This window comes from Lynx rufus, unplaced genomic scaffold, assembly GCF_022079265.1.
Source record: "Lynx rufus isolate CCGP_SWC_20201006 ecotype Redwood Valley unplaced genomic scaffold, mLynRuf1.p SCAF_19, whole genome shotgun sequence".
Taxonomy (NCBI): Eukaryota; Metazoa; Chordata; class Mammalia; order Carnivora; family Felidae; genus Lynx; species Lynx rufus.
The window spans coordinates 15,732,678-15,749,470 of NW_025814833.1; the positions used below are offsets into that span (position 1 = coordinate 15,732,678).

Below are 16,793 nucleotides of genomic sequence, written 5' to 3' on the forward strand. Positions count from 1 at the left end.
TACCCTCTCTCTAACACCAGCAGTAGTGAGCTAGGGCATGGATGGCCTCAGTCATCTTGTTCATGTCATACTTCTTGATCATAGTGCCCTGGTTGTGAAAAGCCTCCAGCAGCTCATGCAATGACCTCTCTGGCATCAGCATCCTCCAGTGCTTCTCCCTGCACTCAGTAATCATCCACTTCATGGCCAGGAAGTGGCGACGTCAGTCAGCCAGTAGCACAGGGACCTGGTAGAAATGGCCACCTCTGAGGATGGGTACCAGCCCAATCACAGGCTCACAGTTTTCCAGTGCTTGGTGGAAGATGGTGTAGGGGTTGCGTTTGATGGCTGCCTGTTCTGCAGAAGCATGGTACTTCTCAAAATGCTTCCTTTCACAGCTTCCAGAGTCTGCATCATGAAGGATGTGGCCAGTACTTTGTTTCTGCCTTTCATCATCATGTTGGAAGATTTGCTGATCACTGGGTCTTCAAACACAGAGCTTGTTTTCATCGCTGGGGCAGCTTTGATAAGCTGAGTCTTCCTGAGTTCCTGCTCATACTTCTCAGAGTGGGCAATTTCTACTGTCCTATGTTTACATCTACTCATTCTTTCTCTTATCAACTCTGTTCTGCGGTTGGCCCCTTCTAGCAATTTTTCATTTTGGTTTATATTTTCAGTTCTAAAATTTGATTTTTATGTCTTTTATTTCTTTGCTTGGACATTATATTTATTTGATGGGAACTCTGGGACTTTCTATATTTTCATTTTCTTCAAGCTTTTACATAATTTTTCATAGAAGCACCATGATGACTAAAATCCTTGTCACATAATTCTGTTATTTGTAACTTCTTGTTTTCATCTGATGATTTTCTTTTCCTCATTCATATTGAGATTTTTCTGATTCTTAGTATGATGAATGATTATTTTTAGTGTGTCCTGGCAATTGGGGCTATTATGTTACGAGACTGTGGATCTTATTAAACATTCATAGGACTCTGTAGTCACCACACAAGAATTGGAAGTGGTATATTGCTTCATTACTGCCAATTAGGGATGCAAGTCCATGTTTTCTACTAGGCCACCTTTGACATTCCATGGGGAAGAGCCTCTTGTTATTTTGGGGCAGAGACAAAATTTCAAGTCTTTACTAGGCCTTTGCTGATATCATCTTGGTTGGGAGGAGAAAGAATGCCTCATTACTGCACCTGACATGGCCTCCACTATCACCATGGAATGGGGGGCCTCCTTACCACTGGGTCAAAATGAAAGTTCTGGCTATCTACTCTGCCTTTTTTGCACCACCCTGATATAGGGGAAGAGATGACTAGTTATGGCTTTGTAAAGGTAGAAGTCTAGGTTTCCTACCTGTCTTATTCTGTCATGGGTTGAGGTGCAACCACAATTTTTATCCCATAGTGTTTGGCTGGAGTAAGGTGGTTATTGTCTAAAAGTTTTCTGTCTTACTGGACTGCCTTTATCCTGGTCCTTTGGCTAGAGAGAACAAGTTTTACTTAAAGCATGTTTAGACTGCATTCATGGGTGTGTCCTGGTTACAAGCTTCTAATGTACCCAATCCAGGATATTCGCAAAAGGGAAATCCAGGGAATTTAACACTATGCCATACCTTGAGTCTCAAGGTCCTTACCTGGTCTTTCTTCTCTCCACCTTTCAGAGTCACCTTATGTGTTTATATATAATATTCAGGGTTGTTAATTATACTTAGTGAAAGGAATATGGAGAAGTACATTTCCTCTTCCATCTTATCATAGAACCAGAAGTCCAGGGAATACTTAGATATAGCCATTTTAGGTACTGGCGATAGTTTGATGCAGCTATTTTGATATAACATTAGAACAGTCATGTTAAAACACAAGAATACTTTTATTGCTAGGTAATAAATATTCTTGTTACTAGGTAATAGTCATTCCTGCCTCTCACTTCATCTATCCCTGACCTCCTTGGAAGTGGGAGCTCCTTTATCTCTTTGAAGGAAAGCGGAACTTCCTAGGATTAATGGACTCTCTAATGCTGGTAGGAGGTTGCAGAAGAGGCTTTGTGTTGGATCTCAACCCCTGACTCCTCCTGAGGTTGTACCCATTAATGGATTTTATGATTACCTCTGGAGAAAAGATATGGCACTTTATACCAAGGTGAAATAAAAACAGAAATTAGAAGCCTATAGCATCTGAGTTATCCTTGCAACAAATGAAGACTTAGCTCTTGTACTTTATCCTAAAGTAGTTTTTGTTAGAGTGGAAATAGATACAGTGATTAGCTTTTTTTTTTTTTTAATTTTTTTTTTCAACGTTTATTTATTTTTGCGACAGAGAGAGACAGAGCATGAACGGGGGAGGGGCAGAGAGAGAGGGAGACACAGAATCGGAAACAGGCTCCAGGCTCTGAGCCATCAGCCCAGAGCCCGACGCGGGGCTCGAACTCACGGACCGCGAGATCGTGACCTGGCTGAAGTCGGACGCCTAACCGACTGCGCCACCCAGGCGCCCCTACAGTGATTAGCTTTGAGGTCAATAATAGTAAACTGTAGTCCAAGGCTACAAAAGTTACTGAAATGTAACTGGCAGACTTTATGACCACAGCAAGGTAACCTAAGGGTATATGGTTTGCTACTTTCCTGGAAATGCAATCACTTTTTTTTATTCATAGAATTTTCTCCCCTTCTTTTTCAACATGAAATGATGGCTTTTTCCATGAGCATCTTAACTCCTGTTGCTCAGGATTCTCTGTTGCAAAAGGGACAGAAAAGTAGGGATGGGACTACCTATAATTGTACATATTAACTGAGCCTATTGAGTAAATATTGATATATTAAGACATAGAATCCATATCCCCTTTATTTTTTTAACTTTTTAAAGTAAACTCTACACCCGATGTGGGATCAAACTCACAACCCCAAGATCAAGAGTCGCTTACTCTACCAATTGCCTCATCCAGGTGCCCCAGTCTATAACCCTTTTGGATAATACTGTCAAAGGAATCAGACTATATGACGTCAACTGCTAGCTTCTCTGTTTACTACCTGTGAGCCTTTGGCAAGTTATCTAACCTTTCAGAGTCCTGGTTTCTTCAGTGGTAAAGTAAACATCGTAGCACCTGCCTTTTGGAGTTACTCTGAGATTTAGATACAATAAGAACTGTAACACTTAGAAAACCTAGTCCATTGTAAACATTCAACACATATTAGCTAAAATAATAATCATTTTTGAGGAGAATATTTCTGGTTGTGTGGATGGGTCCTAACTGCTGACAATATTTAATTTCTTCTTCTTCTTCTTTTTTTTTTTTTTTTTCCCTTTCTGACTTCTAAGTAAAGTGTGGAGTTGGGTAGTCCTTGAGCTTTCAGGGACTTCATAGTAGTACAAGTGCCTCAAGTAAATTTTTGGGTCATTTTTATTGTGAGAACTCATGGGATTATAAGATATTTATCCAGAAGTTCTGATCATTTGACAATTGTGGGTAGTAATTTTAGAAATCTAAACCAGCACTTAAAAAAAATCAGACAAATTAACTTTTTTTATTAGTAACATTTCATTTTTTAAAAACATTTATTTATTTTTGAGACAGAGAGAGACAGAGCATGAATGGAGGAGGGTCAGAGAGAGAGGGAGACACAGAATCTGAAACAGGCTCCAGGCTCTGAGCTGTCAGCACAGAGCCCGACGCGGGGCTTGAACTCACGGACCAGGAGATCATGACCTGAGCCAAAGTTGGATGCTCACCCGACTGAGCCACCCAGGCACCCCAGTAACTTGTTTCATTTTTTAAAAATATAATTTACTGTCAAATTGGCTAACATACAGTGTGTAAAGTATGCTCTTGGTTTTTGGGGTAGATTCCCATGGTTCATTGCTTATATACAACACCCAGTGCTCATCCCAACAAGTGACAAATTAACTTTTGAAAATGTGGCTGAAATGAAGTGGTCATTCCCCCTCTCATTTCAGTGTGGTCTGGGACTCTTGTGAGAACATAGACTGAGAACAAACTCTCATATCTTAGGCTAATATGCCTATACTTAACACTCAGGCATTTAAATAAAAATTTGAAAAGAAAAACAAAACAAAACAAAAAACAGTCAGGCAATGTCTTACTATTCAGGATCTCCCTTCAGGGAATACGGATATGTGTTTACTGTTACCAATAAGTTACTATTAATAAATAGTATCTAGAGTGACTTTTTATCTTTTTAAGTTTATGTCCAAATAAAGTATTAGTAGTTTGACCTTTTTTAGCCTCCTAACGGATTATGATATTTGGTTATCTGAAGAATAATGCCAAAAGATAGTATTTAGCTACAGTTAGAAAAAATCATTTATCTTAAATTTCTAGGAGAATACATAATAATCTATATGTTTAAAAAGTTGGAGTGGGGAGAGATGGAACAGATCAGAGAAAAATATGTTGTAGTTTGCTAAATTTTAACTTGAAACCTAGTTATTTCTCATGCCAAATTAAAAAATATATATATATATTTAATTTTAGAGAGAGAGACAGAGAGCGAGCATGAGTGGGGGAGGGGCAGAGAGAGAGAGAGAGAGAGAGAGAGGGAGGGAGAGAGGGAGAGAGAGAATCCCAAGCATGGAGTCCGATGCAGGGCTCAATCCTATAACTCTAGGATCATGACCTGAGTGAAAATCAAGAGTCAGACGCTCTACTGACTGAGCCACCCAGGCGTCCTTCTTATGCCGAATTGTTAGTCACTGATTAACATCTAAGGATTGTATAAAGTGTTTCCTTTTAGTTATTAATTCACTAAAATTTACTGAATGCCTACGATGTGTCAGGTATTTTGCTATGCTCTGGCTGTAAATTGAAAATAAGATGGACGAGGCTTCTGTCCTCATAGCACTTCAATTTAGTGAGAAGACAAACAAGATTAAAAGGCAAACAAATAAATGAGGAAGGTTAATTCCAGGATAAGTGTTCCGAAATAAACAGTATGCTGTGATAAAGAATAAATAGGGGGGACCTGTTAGTAGGATTTGGGAAGGCCTCCATGAAAGAGAAACTATTAAACTGAGATTTGAGGATAAGAATAAGCCAGTTATTTAATGATTTGAGAGAAAGGGGTTCTAGGAATTGAAATGCATGGCAGGAAGGAATTTTGTATATTCTTACAATGGAGATATCAATAATACTTGAGTAAAGAGGATACTGATAATGTTAATTCTTCTTTAAATGTTTGGTAGACTTTACTAGTGAAGACATCTGGTCCTGGACTTTCTTTATTGAGAGGTTTTTGATTGTTGGTTTGATCTTATCACAGGTCTATTCAGATGTTCTATTTCATATTAAGTCAGTCTGGTAGTTTGGTGATTTATTGATGTAAAATCGCTCATAGTATTCATTTATAATTTATTTTATTTCTCTAAGGTTTGGAATAATATTGCCTCTAGTATTTCTGATTTTCATTATTTAGATTTTCTCAGTCTAGGTAAAGTTTTGTCAATTTTGTTGATCTGTTAAACCAACTTTTGGTTTTATGATCCTCTGATTTTCTGTTCTGTATTTCATTAATCTGTGTTCCTTATTATTTCTTCTGCTAGCTTTGAATTCAGTTTATTTTTCTTTTTCTAATTCCTTAATGCATAAAGTTAGGTTATTGGTTTGAGAGATATCTCCTGTTTTAATGGATACGTTTAGAGGAATGCATTTTTCTCTGAAGACTGCTTTCACAGCTTCCTATAAGTTTGGGTATGCTGTGTTATCATTTTCATTTGTATCAAAGTATTTTCTGATTTCTTTTATAATCTTTTTCTTTTACTCATTGATTGTTTAAGAGTGTGTTGTTTAATTTCCACATTCCACATTTGTGAATTTTCCAGTTTTCCTTGTTATTGATTTCTAGAGTTATTTATATCAGAGAAGATAGTTTGTGTGACTTCTATCTTTTTAAATTTATTGAGACTTGTTTTGTAACCTAAAATATGGTCTGTCCTGAAGAATATTCCATGTGCAATTTAGAAGGATGTGTATTCTGCTATTGATGGGTGGAGTGTTCTGTATGTTTATTAGGTGTATGTGGTTTATATTGTTGTTTAAATCTTCTATTTCATTATTGATATTGGATCTAGATGTCTATCCATTAGTAGAAGTAGAGTATTGAAGTCTACAACTATTATTGTAGAACTATCTATTTTTCTCTTCAGTTCTGTCAATGATTATTTCACATGTTTTGAGTCTCTTTTGTTTGTATGTATGTCTATGATTGTTATATCTTCTTGATGAATTGACCCTTTTATCAATATATGATATTCTTTTTGGTCTCATAACAACTTTTGACTTAAAGTCTATTTTGTCTGCTATTAGATTAGCTACTCAAGCTCTCTTTTGTTTACTGTTTGCATGGAATATATTTTTTCTATTCTTTTATTATTTTTTTAAATGTTTATTTATTTTTGAGAGAGAGATAGAGTACGAGCAGGGGAGGGGCAGAGAGGGAAACACAGACTTTGACGCAGTCTCCAGGCTCTGAGCTGTCAACTCAGACGCTGGGCTCAAACTCACAAACTGTGAGATCATGACCTGAGCTGAAGCTGGATGCTTAACTGACTGAGCCACCCAGGTGCCCCATCCATTCTTTTATTAAAAAAATTTTTTTTTTCAACGTTTATTTATTTTTGGGACAGAGAGAGACAGAGCATGAACGGGGGAGGGGCAGAGAGAGAGGGAGACACAGAATCGGAAACAGGCTCCAGGCTCCGAGCCATCAGCCCAGAGCCTGACGCGGGGCTCGAACTCACGGACCGCGAGATCGTGACCTGGCTGAAGTCGGACGCTTAACCGACTGCGCCACCCAAGTGCCCCCATTCTTTTATTTTAAACATATTTCTGTCTTTAGATCTAAAGTGAGCCTGTTGTAGATAGCTTATAAATGAATCTTTTTTTTTTAAGTTTATTTATTTATTTTGAGAGAGAGAGCAAGAGTGAGCTTGAGCGAGCGGGGGAGTGCCAGAGAAAGAGGGAGAGAGATTATTCCAAACTGTCAGCACAGAGCCCAACGTGAAGCTAGATCCCACGAAATGTGAGATCATGATCTGAGCAGAAATCAAGAGTCAGATGCTCAACTGACAGGCACCCACGTGCCCCTAGATGAATAATTTTTTGAATCCATACTGCCAATCATCTAAGAAGTGAATTTAACTCATTTATATTTAAACTGATTATTGATAAGGAAAAACTTAATTCTAAAAAAAGTGTTTTAAAAAATTTTTTTTAAATAAAAGACTTAATTCTGCCATTTTGCTATTTTCTATATTGCTTATATCATTTTTGTTCCTCAGTTTCTTCAGTAGTTACCTTTTAAAAAAATATTTATTTATTGGGGTGCCTGGGTGGCTCAGTTGTTTAAGTGTCCAACTTCAGCTCAGATCATGATCTCACAGGTTGTGGGTTCAAGCCCCGCATCAGGCTCTGTGCTGACAGTTCAGAGCCTGGAGCCTGCTTTGGATTCTGTGTCTCCCTTTCTCTGCCCTTTCCCCACTCGCACTCTGTGTGTGTCTCTGTCTCTCTGTCTCTCTCTCATAAACAAACAAACAAACAAACATTAAAAACATTTTAAAAAAATGTTTATTTATTTTAGAGAGTGAGCATAAGTGGGGGAGGAGCAGAGAGAGAGGGAGACACAGAAACTGAAGCAGGCTCTAGGCTGTGAGCTGTCAGCACAGAGCCCAATGTGGGGCTCAAACCCACAAACCCTGAGATCATGACCTGAGCCAAAGTTGGATGCTTACCCAACTGAGCCACCCAGGCACCCCCCCCCCCGCCTTTTTTTTCTGAGAGAGAGAGAAAAAGAGAAAGAGAGAGAGAGAGAGAGAGTGAGTGAGAGTGTTTGCATGCATGTGTGAACAGGGAAGGAGCAGAGGGAAAGGGAGAGGTAGAATCTTAAACCCGTTCCACACCCAGTGCAGAGCCCAATATGGGCCTTGATCTCACAACTGTGAGATCATGACCTGAGCCGAAATCAAGAGATGGGTGCTTAACTGACTGAGCCATGCAGGCGCCCCAGTACTGCTTTCTTTTGTGTTTTTTTTTTTTTTGTACCATTTGATTCCCTTCTTGTTTCATTTTTTTTTTTTTTTTTAATTTTTTTTTTTTTCAACGTTTATTTATTTTTGGGACAGAGAGAGACAGAGCATGAACGGGGGAGGGGCAGAGAGAGAGGGAGACACAGAATCGGAAACAGACGCCAGGCTCCGAGCCATCAGCCCAGAGCCTGACGCGGGGCTCGAACTCCCGGACCGCGAGATCGTGACCTGGCTGAAGTCGGACGCTTAACCGACTGCGCCACCCAGGCGCCCTCATTTTTTATATGTATTTAAGTTATTTTTTTATTGGTTATCCTGGGATTTGCAAAGTAGACAGTTGAGTATAAAACTATGGAGGAAGTCAGGGCTGGAGAAATAAACTTGAGGATAATTGGTATATAGATGGTATTTAAAGCCTGGGACTAGATGAGGTCTTTTAGGAAGAGAATATAGCAGAGTAGAGCAGAAAATTCAGGTTCAACCTCTGAGAACTTGAAAGTCTATCCTCCCTATTGGTGGATATGTTTGTATTTATCTTTTAAGTCCCATGAATAGGTAGCATAACTGTCATTTGTATAGCTCAGTGGGTCTCATTTCTGAACACATTAAGACAAGACCTGTTTTACTGTATTAGCTGAGTGTTAGAACAAGGTGAATCCTACTTTTGCAGTTCTAATGTTCTCTTTCAACTTCTCCTTTTCCTGTCATATCTCAATGTATTATTTACCCATTGGAAAATCATTCAGAATCATTCAAATTCATTTTGTGTTCAGAGCTACCATTGACCTTCTTAAGTTTTTCTTTGGATATCATCTCTGTCTAGAACCACATATGTCTTGTTATTGGCCACAGCTTGCACTCCTGACTTGACTTGACCAGCATTCTCTCCAAAGCATATCTTTTTTTCTTTAAGATGTTAATTTTTTCTTAACTAATCTCTATACTCAACATGAGGCTTGAACTTCTAACCAACCCCGAGATCAAGAGTTTCATGCTCCACCATCTAGCCAGGCAGGTGCCCCTCAAAAGCGAATCTTTAATCCTAAGGGTTGAAGGACTAGGGATGATTCTTATGGAGGAGAAACTCTGCATTCACATTTTGTTGGGGAAGGCCAGGATTTTATCTTTATATCTGAATGATACTGCATTCCGACCCTTAAAACATAGCTCTCTGTAGGAGGGAGATGGGTTAAGAATAACCATGGCATGCCTACACTTAAAGTTTAAAAAATATGTAATAATAGAAGTTAATTGAACATAGTTTACCACTTGCTTTTTGCCTGTTGTCTGATTCCTGTTATTTGCTATATGCAGCCTGTTTTATCTTTGTCTCCTCCATTAGTTTGTCACCTGGAAAACTGATCTCTCACTGTTTGACTCTTGATATATGAGAATTGGAACATTGACAAGTTGATATTCTGAAATTCCCATTAGAAAAAGCAGAACTATGAAGGTGGGAAGCAGTCCCTGACAATGAAGTAGAAGCATTTTCCAGCATACTTGCAATATGGCAAGCAATGTGGGTAATATGACCCCTAAACTTTGAATGAGGCCCTTCAAGAAAACTGAGTTTTCTTCAGACTTTTCTCCCCACCTTGCCTTCAATTTTTGCCTGATTTACAGAAGCTGTAAAACATATTGACCAAACTATAAAACTGAGTTCCTAATCACCTCACTATGACAACCCCGTCATTGCCTAGACATATGCTGTATGTAGTCCTTGTGAGAACCCAAGTGTCTGTTCAAGGAGCCCACACAAGTCTTCTGTGGGGTTTTAACAGCGTTTAAGAGAAGTTCCAGGTTCTTCTCATGGTTGGAGGGGCTTAGGCTCCTAGTTTACTAGGGAAAGGGTGGTAAGTGAGTGATGGTACACTCCCAGGGCTTCTTAGCCTGGGTTTCATTGATGGTCTGTGGGGAGTCTGTAAACCTCCATCAACTGAATGCAAAATTTAGTGTGTATGTATACTTTTCTCCAGAGGAAAGGGAGAGGATTCATAGCATTTATTAGGTTTTCAGAAAATTACACAGCCTTCTTTGTACCATTGAGAGTTCTTGCCTTAACTGGTCTGTTAGGTAAATCCAGGTTTTGTTGTATCTAATTTTTTAAAAATAACTTTTTTTAAAGTTTTTAAAAATTTACTTTTTATTTTGAGAGAGACAGAGAGAGAAGAGAGAGCATGAGTGGGGGAGGGGCAGAGAGAGAGGGAGAGAAAGAATCCCAAGCAGGCTCTGTGCTGTCTGCACGGAGCCTGACGTGGGGCTCAAACCCATGAACTGTGAGATCATGACCTGAGCCGAAACCAAGATGCTTGGTTAACCAGATGCTTAACCTACTGGGCCACACAGGTGTCCATGTTGTATCTGGTTTTTGAACTTCATTTAACAAATGTGAAAATAAGTGGGTTAAAATGGGGATTTTTTAAGAGAAAGACAAGTATCCTTAATTAGCATTAAAACTCATAACCTGATTGCTACTCTATCAGTCTGGTGAACTAATGATTACACCGTAGCGCTTCTTAACTGCCAGCCCATAAAATCAGCCATGTTAAATGGCATACAGTGTCCATTGGAAAGGGTGTTGCCCTGAGCTAAATGGTGGCTGGAGATACGCACTGCCATTGAGGGATTGGTGTAGCAATGGCTCCAGACCAAATTATGAGGTGGGAATCAAAAATGAATGTTGCAGTGGTTTACTGCCAGCTACCGTGCTATATATTATCAGAAACTAAACTTAATTTTCAAAACCACCCTGTGAGGTAAATATTGTCATCCTAATTCTATTAGACCAGTAGAATGACTTGCTCAAGGTCTTTTAATCAATAAAGTGTCAGAGCTGCAACTGAATTCTCAAATTTCTGTCATTGCCTTTGATCTTATGAGAGCCTGGAATCACGAGTAGGGAGAGCATCCCAAGGAATGTTTGAGCCGGATTCTGGCCTTTAAACCTGACGAGTATTCACTTACCACACCTTTAAGAGAGATGGGCAATCTGTGTTTCAGGATGACTCAGTAGCTCCAGCAAGTACAAGTCCTATTGTTTGGGAGGCCACTGTTCTGTCTCCTTGAGCAGCTCTAAGTCTTGATTCTGTTTGCATGTTCTCTAAATAACACTGGCATTAGCCCACACTGAAACCACCTCCTCAGGATTTTGAAGTACTGTACAAACAGAGAGAGCATTGTCTAAAGCCATATGAAAGGACTGGAATTTGTCTGGTGAACAAAAATTTTGTAATCATAACACCTTTTACTCCCACGGCAAGCAGAACTTTTTCCTTGCGAAGGAAGCAAGCAAACATTTGATTTTCAGAATAATGATGATCTTTAAAGGGACACTGCCAGCAGTTTCACTCTTGATTTCCTTCTTTTCACATTTAATGCCATCAGAGGAGAAAAGCAGACTTCTAGATGCATATTCTTCAAAGTAGTAAAAGGAGAATTTGTGTTCCTATTACTTGAGTGGTTCCATGTGAGCTTTATGGACAAGTTAACAAGTAAAGTATTTCAAAGTGTGGACCGTAGCACCCCTGATAGCAGGATGTCCCGAGTACTTATATATACTGCAGACTCCTAGACTCCATCCTAGACCCCCTGACTCCTAATCTTTTGCACAGGGGATGAGGCCCAGGAAAATGCAATTTAGTCACCCCTTTGGAGATTCTTATGCACACTAAAGTCTAAAAACCACTGCAATTAGAGATATTTGGCTACAATGAATCCAGTAACTACATTCCTTGAAAGAAAGCCAAGTTAGATGCAGCTTTGCTATGATGAATTCATATATGAAAAAGAGTTGAAAAACATCTGTGGATAGGAGCTGTTGGGGAGGAAATATTTTTCTCCTACCCTTCTTGGTTTTTCGGCTGGTATAATAATCAAATTAACATATGACATGTTAATAAGAGACAAACAAATTAACTTATGTATATAGAAGGACCTCAGAAAGATAGACCCAAGGACAAGCCAGGTAATTGAGGCTTATGTGCCATCTTGAGCTAAGGAATGGGACAGAGGCTTGGGGCTTCAAAGAGTGGGAGATTGATCCACAAGCAGATAAGAAGAGCAGATGTTTGGTAATTAGATGTTTGTCCTGTCCTCCAGATAGGTCATTCAGATACAAAAGTTATCTCGTGGTAATAAGCTTTCTTCCTGGACTAGGCCCTTTATCTAAATTCTTTTAGGTAGTTTAGGGAAAGGCAGAAGTTTTTCTTGGATCTGCTGGGTCTTAATTACCTTCCGCTCAAAATAGTCCACATGCCATAAAGTAGCACATTTGGGGGAGAGTTGTTCTGAACCCCTTCAAAGCTTTACTGTGTTTAAGAGCTTGAAAGACTGGTAGGCATATTCTGTGATACTCCAGAGGTCAGAACTCGTGTCATATCTTAAAGTAAAAAGGGGCAGACTTGGAAAGGCTGCCATAGGCAACTAGACTGGCATAACTGGGCTGAGGCAGGCACAGACTCAGTTGGAGAGTTTAGGAGGAAGTTCATAGTGCAGTAGGAAGAACAGTTACTCCCAAATGTGGAAACAGCATGTGAGTCTAGACCAGTAATTTACTCTGAGTGAGGGTATGACTGTGTGTACGTATCTATGAGATGGGATGAGGCATTGCAATGGAGAATTAAGGAGTAGACTTTGACAAAAGCCCGCTTACATCATCAGGATTTGGTTCACTAATCAAAAAATCAGGTGTGGAGGGCCTGGGTTGGCTTAGTCAGTTAAGCATCTGACTTCGGCTCAGGACATGACCTTGCAGTTTGCAAGTTCGAGCCCCTCATTGGACTCTCTGCTATCAGTGTGGAGCCCGCTTCAGATCCTCTCTCTCTGCCCCTCCTCTGCTTGTGCGTGCTCTCTCTCTGTGTCTGCCCCCCTCAAAAATAAACATTAAACATAAAATAAAGAATTAAAAAATCAGTTACACCAAGAAATCTTTTTTTTTTCAACGTTTATTTATTTTTGGGACAGAGAGAGACAGAGCATGAACGGGCGAGGGGCAGAGAGAGAGGGAGACACAGAATCAGAAACAGGCTCCAGGCTCTGAGCCATCAGCCCAGAGCCCGACGCGGGGCTCGAACTCCCGGACCGCGAGATCGTGACCTGGCTGAAGTCGGACGCTTAACCGACTGCACCACCCAGGCGCCCCTACACCAAGAAATCTTAAAGAAGATACAGATTTGAATAATTCATTTTAAACTAAGACATCCATTTAAGAGCTGTACTACTATTTATTCTCTATCAAATGAAATATCTCAAGATATAGTGATATTAGCCACACTTCCTCTAGTCTTCTGTCTGAAGGTAGGAACTCTCAAATTTCCTGACATCCTGAACCTCATAGCTGGAATTACTCATTTAGTGATTGAGTTGAGTGGTGAGGTGAGTTGAGTGGAGGGTGAAAAAGCACCCCCCCCACCTTTTTTTAGTGCAGAGCCAAACTTCTGTGGATTTTTAGATGACAATTCTAGCTAGGGAACATACTCTACCTTCTTTTTATTGCTTCACCCTAGAGAGGAAACATTGTCTCAATGGAGAAATCCAATTACAACTTCCTTTGCCATTTTTGTAATACAAAGGACAGATTTCTCCCTAATTTATCTATGGAGACACACATATAGGAGTAAGCAAACAAGTGAGTGAACAAGCAGTGTTTTTAAATTAAGGGGATTTACAATGGAACAGAATAGAAAACCCAGAAAAAACCCCACATATATAGTCAATTAATCTTTGACAAAGCAGGAAGGAATATCCAATTGGAAAAGGACAGTCTCTTCAACAAATGGTGTTTGGGAAACTGGATAGCAACATGCAAGAGAAAGAAACTGGACTACTTTCTTATACCATACACAAAAATAAATTCAACATGGATTAAAGATGTAAATGCGAGGGGCACCTGGGTGGCTCAGTCAGTTGAGTGTCTGACTTTAGCTCAGGTCATGATCTCGTGGTTCATGAGTTTGAGCCCCACATCGGGCTTGCTGTTGTTAGCCTATCAGTGCAGAGCCCTCTTTGAATCCTCTGTCCCCGTCTCTCTCTGCCCCTCCCCTGCTTATGTTCTTTCTCTCAAAAAATAAATAAAACATTAAAAAATTATTAAATTTATTTTATTAAATTCTAATTTATTAAATTCTACATGTGAGACCTAAAACCATAAAAATTGTAGAAAAGAACATAGGCAGTAATGTCTTTGACATTAGCTGTAGCAAATTATTTCTAGCTATGTTTCCTGAGGCAAGGGAAACAAAAGCAAAAATCAACTATTGTGACTACATAAAAATAAAAATCTTCAGCACAATGAAGGAAACAATCAACAAAACTAAAAGACAACCTACTGAGTGGGACAAAATATTTGCAAATGACATATCTGATAAAGGGTTAGTATCCAAAATATATAAAGAACTTATCAAACTCAACACCCAAAAAACTAATAATCCAATTAAAAAATGGGAAGAAGACATGAACAGACATTTCTACAAAGAAGACATACAGATGGCCAACAGACACATTAAAAAGATGTTTATCATGATTTACCATCCTGGGAATGCAGATCAAAACTACAATGAATCACCTCACACCTGTCAGGATGGCTAAAATCGGGGTGCCTGGGTGGCTCAGTCGTTTAAGCAGCCACCTTTGGCTTAGGTCATGACCTCGTGGTTTGAGTTTGAGCCCTGCATTGGGCTCTGTGCTGACAGCTCAGAGCCTGGAGTCTGCTTCGGATTCTGTGTCTCCCTCTCTCTCTGACCATTCCCAGCTCACACTCACGCGCTCTCTCTCTCAAAAATAAATAAACATTAAAAAAATAATAAAATAAAAAACCCTCTTAAAAAAGTAATGGCTAAAATCAACAACACAAGAAACAACAGGTGTTGGTGGGGATGTGGAGAAAAAGGAACCCTCTTTCACTGTTGGTGGGAACACAAACTGGTGCAGCCACTCTGGAAAACAGTATAGAGGTTCCTCAAAAAAACAAAACAAACAAACAAAAAAAACAACTACCTTACAACCCAGGAATTACGCTATTATGTATTTACCCAAGGAATACAAAAATACTACTTCAAAAGGATACATGCCCCCCTATGTTTGTAGTAGCATTATTTACAATTGCCAAGATATGGAAGCACCCCAAGTGTCCATTGATTGATGAATGGATAAAGAAGATGTGGCATATATATACAATGGAATATTATTCAGCCATAAAAAGAATGAAATCTTGCCATTTGCAAGACGTGGATGGAGCTAGAGAGTATAATGTTAAGCAAAATAAGTCAGAGAAAGACAAAAACAATATGATCTCATTCATATGTCGAATTTAAGAAACAAATTAAACAAGCAAAGAAAAAAAATGAGCTCTCTTGGTCAAGAAACAGACTCTTAATTATGGCGAAGAAACTGATGGTTACCTGAGGGGAGGAGGATGAAAGGATGGGTTAATTAGGTGATGGGGATTAAAAAGTAGATGTGTCCCGATGAGCACCACGTGTTGTATGGAAGTAGTGAATCACTATATTGTACATGTGAAACTAATATAACATTATATGTTAACTAACTGGAATTAAAATAAAAATAAAAAAAATTAAGGGTATTTAATTAGGAAACCACCAGATGTTACTCATTTTCCCTTAATGAAAATGTAACTCTGTGAATAGAGCTCAGTGACCTTGGTCTACTTTGTTAAAAACAATAATCATAATTTATTAGTATCCTCTGTTTTGAGAAAAAGAACATTTGGATTTCTCATAATACAGAATTTGAACTCATGTCTCTTTGATTCCAGATCCCAGTGAGTCTGGATTGAAGATCTAGCACTGGAGGGAACTGAAAAGGCATGAATGTTGAGGGTAGATAACTTAAGTAATAATTAAGCCTAGGTATATTAAATTCTCCCTTTCCTTCTTTCTTTTTTTAATGTTTATTTTTGAGAGAGAGAGAATGTACACAGGCACTGGGAAAGCGGGGAGGCGGGAGGGGCAGAAAGAGAGGGAGACAGAGGATCCCAAGCGGGCTCTGTGCTGACAGCAGAAAGCCTGATGTGGGCTTGAAGTGATGAATCGTGGGATCATGACCTGAGCGAAGTCAGACGGTCAGCTGGTTAAGTGAGCCATCCAGGTGCCCCTGGGCTAATGTTCTTATTAAAGATACCCTACAGAGTTCCCTCACCACTTCTGTCATGTGAGGATACAATGAGAAGTATGCGATGCAGAAGAGGACTCTCACCGACCTTACTGGCGCCCTGATCTCAGACTTCTAGCCTCTAGAACTGTGTTAAATAAATTCCAATGGTTTATAAGCTACCCAGTCTGTGATATTTTGTTATGGCAGGCTGAATGTTCTAAGACCGTTTCTTACAAATTCTATTTTTCTTTGGAATTAAAAATGGTCTTATATGTGGTTTAGTTTTCTAAGTAAATCATAAGCTAACTAGAGTTGTAAACTCAATACAAGAAGGCACAGGAGTTATTGGTCAATTCTATTTTTTTTTCCCCTTGGGGATCAACCTCCTAGAGTTCCCTATCATGCTATTTCAGTCTGGACTGGTTGCTTTTTACTTCTGCTATACAGCTGTCATCTTAGAGTTTTCCTCACGATCATAAAAACACTTGATTTCTCTACTGGCTCTGTTTTCTGGATCCCATGATACCATCTTTTTTAGGTTATTCCCCTCTTCTGGAGCTCATCCTTTATTTTTGGAGACGTTTCATGTTCAAATATCTTTAGTCTTTCTTTACACTTGATTGATATGCATGAATTATAGCATTTGAGGTAAAAAAAAAT

General features: G+C 39.2%; 1 pseudogene; it reads right to left on the reverse strand.

Moving 5' to 3' along the window:
- Positions 1 to 10: 10 nt before the first annotated feature.
- On the reverse strand, positions 11 to 585 carry LOC124513761 (28S ribosomal protein S7, mitochondrial-like; annotated as a pseudogene).
- Between the last annotated feature and the right edge of the window lie 16,208 nt (positions 586 to 16,793).